Source organism: Aplidium turbinatum, chromosome 2, assembly GCF_918807975.1.
Source record: "Aplidium turbinatum chromosome 2, kaAplTurb1.1, whole genome shotgun sequence".
NCBI lineage: Eukaryota > Metazoa > Chordata > Ascidiacea > Aplousobranchia > Polyclinidae > Aplidium > Aplidium turbinatum.
In genome coordinates this window covers 28,844,425-28,851,330 of record NC_137473.1, presented here as the reverse complement: position 1 = coordinate 28,851,330, position 6,906 = coordinate 28,844,425, and the positions used below count along the sequence as shown (strand labels likewise).

General features: G+C 37.1%; 1 long non-coding RNA gene across 1 annotated transcript; it reads left to right on the top strand.

Annotated features, from left to right (window-relative positions):
• The first annotated feature begins 258 nt into the window (after positions 1 to 258).
• Positions 259 to 2,693, top strand: LOC145765458 (uncharacterized). Its single transcript, XR_014288569.1, has 3 exons — positions 259 to 512; positions 1,282 to 1,416; positions 1,690 to 2,693. It is a non-coding gene; the product is annotated as an uncharacterized LOC145765458 (long non-coding RNA).
• Positions 2,694 to 6,906: the final 4,213 nt, after the last annotated feature.

Here is a 6,906-nt window from a genome sequence, read left to right as displayed (position 1 = left end):
TGTGTAAAATTCTAAATAAAGCAGAAATCCTGTTATTAGCAGAATGAAAACTAAGTGGATTACCCATATACTTTTTAATTGTTTTATTTATGTAAAATCTGTCACTTGTCTCAAATAAAACAGTTTTTATACCAGAAAATGCTTCACACATAAAACCTAGGCAAGGTATTGATGTCATAGGTAATTCTGTAGTTTTAACGTACTAATCATTCTTATACTTTTAGTACTATTTATGTATAACTAGCCTATATACGGTAATGCATTTGACCATTAATTCATAAAATGGTTAACACTTGCTATGTACCCGGATGTACAACTGGATATAAATCAAGTAGCGAGGTTAAAACTTCTCTGTTCAAATTTCTCAATGATGTTGAACTGAGGAAAAATGGGTGCGAGCAATACCATGAAAAAATTGGAAGTTGATTGATTGATTTTGATATTCCAACTTCTTGCTTTGAACACATTTTGGAACACTCATGCAAGCCATGTTTTTCTGACACATGCTCTCAGTAAGTCAAAAAGTATGTTTACAGTATTTTTTGTTAATCTAAGTAACTGCAGTTACTTTGTTTTATTTCGTTTTGTTAATCGTAAACTAAAATTTTGACTTGTGCAGATAAAATTGATTTATCACATATATATCTTGATACAGCTTCGGTAGAGAGTTTGTCTTGTTAAACCATAGGCATACAAAGCCGAGCAACGTTATCAAGTTTAGCATATTTAAAGATTATTATATTTACAAAAACACAAAACTACGCAACAAATAAATATCGAACGTTTTCGACATCACAAGATGTCCTCTTCAGGAATAACATACATACAACTTTATGTATGTTATTCCTGAAGTTGTATGTATGTTATTCCTGAAGAGGACATCTTGTGATGTCGAAAACGTTCGATATTTAATTGTTGCGTAGTTTTGTGTTTTTGTAAATATAATAATCTTTAAATATGCTAAACTTGATAGCGTTGCTCGGCTTCGTATGCCTATGGTTCAATATATATCTTGGTTAAATACACAAACCGTTTTATCGCATGAGATTCTTGAATACTAAACCATAACACAATTGGATAATCGCATGTATCATAAAAAATTTGACAATTGGACTATGCAATTATCCGGTTTTGTCTATTTTATATTGTAATCTAATATGCTTGTTTGCAATATAAAGAAATATGCTTGCTTATCAATTTTGCATGACTGTCATTTACATTAACTTCAGTGTTCTTGAAAGTTGCAATGTATTAACTCTTAAACATATGACACATTTTAAGACATTTTCCATGAATCAACTAGTCGAGGATTGGAATTTTATGCTGAGGATCACCCATCTTTTCTTGAAACCGCTCGATTTATCAAAATGGTGGAGAATTTGTGGAAAGTGATGTTTGTGAAACATCAGTTTAAAGGTTAGAGCAACTTCACATAAATATTATATAACATTTTGCTGCAAAGGCACACATGAAGAAGTATATTTGTTTATTCTTAATTGTTTAATTATTTGTGGAGACTGAAGCTTTCTGGCATGTTACCTCCAAAATTTGTATGACTGATCACAAAGAAAAAATATACATATTAGAACACATTATCTTCATAAAGTACTGTCATTACCCAAAGATTATGCTTATGCCGAAATTAGTTGAAGCTTCTTAGATAGATACTACATTTACTCAATGTTTCAGGTAATAAAATACAAGATGATGCTGTCTTTACTTCAACAAGAAGCTTTGCTAGCTGGAGCCAAATTGTCATCCTTAAATTTCCCAGCAATTACAGCAACAAAAGTTGCATTGTCAGTAACTTGGCTGGTTGATTTTTTAGGATTGTGACATTAGAGGACCTATCCACATCTGACATGAATGTGGCATACTATGTTGCTGGGTATATTGACAGAAGCATTTGTCCTCGTAGGAAATGTAATGCTTGCAAGGAACTTCTTATTGCCGGTCAAGATGACACTTTAGTGGAAGAAAGCAATGAGTGTTGCAAGCTTCTTGCTTTAGCTGATCGTGGTGGTTTATCCAAGCCAACAGAACTATGTTTTATTGTAACCTCTCTTGCAGTGCACCATTATTATGCTGTGTTATTAGAGTGTTAGAGTGGAAAATTAAAAGGAATTTAAAAGGAGGACTGTTCACTATTGGAAATCAACGTAATATTTTTGTTTCCGCTCTCACGGAATGCGCAGTGTCTCAGTTTAATTACCTTCTTGTCATCGTATCTTTAAAGTGTGATTCTGGTCATGCAAGCTTTAAAATGATTGTAGAAACTGCTTTCAATTGTGTCGCAAAGAATGAACTTAACGTTTTGAAGACATTAAAAAAGATTTGGTTGCCAGTTCATCGCAAAAAATTCAAAAACTACCTTCAAAAAACTAACTGTAAGCAATCATTAAATATATATTGAGAAGAGGTTGCTTGGTTATAGAAGAACCATATTTATTATACATTGTGTAATTGTTCACTTATGTTATGTACATGACAATGTTTGATATGTGAATATTGTTCATAATGCTCTGGTATGTGAAATGTATGCAACATAGCTTTATATAGCCTGTAGCATACAATATGCATAGGCCTATGTCAGTTTATTAATAAATGTCATATAAGCGTTTTGATACATTTATTACTTTATTAGAACGTTGTTGCCATTCTTTAGTGACAATACATTCATATGTTCAAAATTGATGGTGCTGTTCGATGTGACTGCGTATCTACTTAAATTGTGCAGTGACCCTTCTAGTGTTGGCGGATAAGCGGAGTTTCGCGTCCAATAAACACCCTGTTACGTCGTATTTGTCCGCCTCCTTTTCTATGTGTAACAATTAAATTCGGATTCCCTAAGTAGCACCTGGCAACCCCTGCTGTCTCACCTCGAGGTGTGATGGTTACGTCATAATTGCATTTGCGACTTTGCGTTCGTTGCTACGTTTCTTTGTTCTTTGAGTTTTGTCAAGTGGCAGTACATGTAAAGATCAGCTTAACGTTTACAGCAACTAGTTAGCGACTGGTAGTTAATTCGAGCTATTAGCGGTGCTGCTGTTTTTTAGTTGAATAAGAGTTAGCCTACTGCGTTAACGTACTGTGTTGTTGAAGTCTGTACAGCAATTTCATCTGTCGGTGCCGTTGGCCTATGTGGCCTAATCAGTGATTATCACAGTTCACGGTAAGCTTAACATCCTACTGCAACCTTTGTGATAGGCTAGGCCAGGGATGGCGAACCTTTTTTAGTGCATGGGTCACAAAAGAGACCTTAATCCTTGAAAAAGCAAAAGTGGGTCATACATTTAATTACGTGTTAATGCGAACACTTGCTGCTGCCTCTTTTCTGCAAGTCTTATTATCCTTGGTTGGTAATCCGTAGTTTTTAGCTTCACACATGCAGCACTCATATCTGAGCTGAGACAATTCCGTGTGCTTGATTGTATAAAATTCATGTGCGAAAATAAAGATTCGCACGAATATGAAGAACCAAACAACGTAAACAGAGCTACCGCAAATCTTTTCATAGTTTCAAACGAATGTGGCAGGGAGTTCCACTCTGTAAGTCTGTAAGAATTATATTTTCAGCATGGTTTTCAACAGCAGGAAAGTCACAACCATCCATATCCGAAAATAAATCAATAAGTTTTTTTTACAAGTCTAAACCTTAAACCATTTGACCAGGTTAGGGTTAGGTCAAATGGTCATTTGACCTGATCAAATGGTTTAAGGTTTAGACTTGTAAAAAAAAACTATTGATTTATTTTCTAAATGATTGCTTTCTGTGTTAGGTTGATCGCCCATTTGAGGAAGTGTCATAGTACCTGATCACCTTTTCCAGTTAGTTTTTCTCACTTTTGACCATCCATATCCGTTTTCATTTCAATTTTTTGTAGGACATGATTTAAGTCTACAAATTTTGTTTTCCAAACTGCACTTTCTTGAAAGTCTATCATTTCCATTTCCAAGTTGTAAAGACGAAGCCATTCGAAGTTTGATAATTCAAGATTTTCAAATTGAATTGCATGCGGGAAAAGAATGAACTGCAATGTAGTATCTAGATTTCGGAACTGGGTAAACCTTTCTGACATTAGCCTACATTTTTGGCCTCTTTCGTCAGTAAAACATACTTGTTGAGTGCAGTTTGCTTTTGTTCATAAGTTAAATTGGTGCTGGTAAAGTGCTTCAACAACTAAGGAAAATATTTCAGCTGACCTTGTTCAAGGTCTACAGAAAAAATAGCGAGTTTCTTCTCGAATGCCTTAATGTGCCCAAACATGGATAATACAATATTTCCACAGCCTTGCAATTTAGTAGTTAACTGATTGTAATGCATTGTGAAATCAGCGAAAAAATGTAAATCATTCAACCACGTACTTTCGCTTAACTTTGGATATTTTTGATTTTTTCAGCTAAAAAAAGTTGTACTTCTTCCAACAATTCAACAAATCGCTGTAAACCATTACCACAACTTAAGTTGTGTCAGACTGCTATATGGCAATTCGGTACGGTACTAGATTAAAATAGGGTGGGGCCTTATTACAAATATTTAGTGAAACATTTATTCTTTGCTGAAATATTTGTTTAAATTTCATTATTTAAAAAAAGACAAGTGGGTCACTTAAAATCTGTGATGGGTCACTTCGTGACCCGCGGGTCAGTGGTTCGCCATCCCTGGGCTAGGCCAATGTGAATTTTAGTGTCAATGGTTAAGTGTAATAAGTGCCTCGTCTCATTTCCCGATGTTTAAATCAAGTACGGGACTCACCTATGATGTGAAATTTATAGCACAATATTTTACTGTTTATATGTTCAGTTTCGATCTACAACGGTAGAATTTCAATTGTTGGGTTCTCCCTGTGCTGTTCCGTGCGCCACAAAATAGTCGGTAAGAATTCATTAGGCCTATAATTCGTCATCTGTAATTCCGCATTAGGCCTAATTCGTAAGTTTTGTTTGCTAATCGTTGTTTTGCTGTGTTGTCACAGAAACCTTCTTCTTCACTTCACCGTTGCTTGTTCGTTGTCGTAGCTGTCGTTGTCGTCGACAGCTGAATACAATTACCGTCACTCTGTGTGCGTGTTCGTACGTTACATAGAAGCGTTTCGACTATTGTGGACAGTCCTCGGAGTCGCAGCACTCAAGTTCCGAAGGTTTGCCATAGGCTTAATTGTTCTTACGTTTACTTATGATGAGCGTCCAAGGCAGTAGTCCACTCGAGGATGCGTCAGCAGCCAAGAAAGCTGAGTTCGATGGGGCCACAAAAACTTTGCAGCAGTCCTATCTGCATGGAGAGCAGCTAATGCTTCATCCTAGTACTAAGTTGGAGGTATTCCGCTCCTACTGTTCCGAAGTGAACCGAAAATATCAGGAAGTTGTCAATCTGATTGGAGATGATAGGGAAACCGAACGCTCCCTAATAAAAGAAAATAAGGTCGAGTTTGACACTCGTTGCAAGGAGTGGTTGGAAAGAACTGCCAACTTGCCGGGGCCATCTACGTCCTGCAAGAAGTCTAGCTCCTCGCATCGTTCCGTGAGCCTACGCTCTGGAAGCACCAGCTCGCGAGCAAGCTCAAAGCAACGTGAGGTACTGATCCAACTGAAACTGGCTCAGCGGGAAAAGCTTCATATTCAAGAAGAAGCTCGGATAGAAGCTGAGAGGAAGAAAGAAGAAGCTCGGATAGAAGCTGAGAGGAAGAGCAGGCAAGCTGACCACAAAATTGAAATGTTACAATTGGAATTGCAATCTCGGGCAGAGGCGATGAGTGACGCTGATCCATCTTACGTTACTGTCAATGAAACTGGATTCACGTCACCTGGTCTACCAAACAGCAAGGCGAATGTTTCCCCCCGTTTGATAAAGAGACCCTCTGTGCAATTTCAAGAGACATCTTCTCCTGTCTTTTCATCTCCTTATGCCATTCATGATGCTAAAGCTAACAAGCATAATCCTACGGTCCCTGCAGCACACTGGACTCTTGAAGTAAATATTAGTTCGCCAAATTTGGCTTGGCAACCGAAAACAATTAAACGTGACTCGTATGGACCAGATTACCAACCTGAATCCCATGTCGGTGAATAACCAGGGTGCTACTATCAGCAGCCCCAACTACCAAGTAGACATTTCTCGTATAGTGACGAACGTTTCTTACCACGACCAGAAATACTTTCATTTAAGGGTGACCCCTAGACTTTCTTTACACATGTATCCTCTATTCATTCGTATAACACCCGACGTTCAAGTTCCCATTCACTTTATACTAAACTGGCAAATACCCAATTATTTCAAAAAAGTTTAAAATGCATGGGAATCAAGGTATGGGACAGTTTACCTCAAAATATGAAAAAAAAACATGAACAAAGGCTTCAAATATTTCAGTAAAATGTGCAAAAAACACTTCTTCAATAATCAAGAGCTGTAAAAACGACATCCACTACCTGACTATTGTTCCAGACAATTGTTCACCTAATCAAACGTCATATAAAAACCGTTCAAGTCTACTGAATATTACGTCATGGAAGTTGCTAGAAAGTGTGCCAAAGTTGCACCATCGTTCATGGACTTGTGTCAAACCTGTTTAAACCTGTTTAAACCTGTTTCAGTTTGAAACCTGTTTAAACATGAAATATTGCATCAGCCTCTGGAGCAGGTGTTTGAATGACTTCATAATTGTCTTTCATTATTGCGTCACACTAACTGCTGACGTGCCTTTGAGTTATCACAAATTTTTCTGATTCATTCGTGAAATGGTTGCTTGAAAGTTGGCCGCACATTTAACTGTTGGCTTAGTGCTTGCTAGCTGGACAAATTCTCCGTCTTTTATCCAATTAATCTGTTCTGTAGTGACAGTTTTTAGTGGTGTACGGCGTTGCACCCCCTCGTTTTCGGTAGCCGCGGGCTAATTTTACAGAAATACA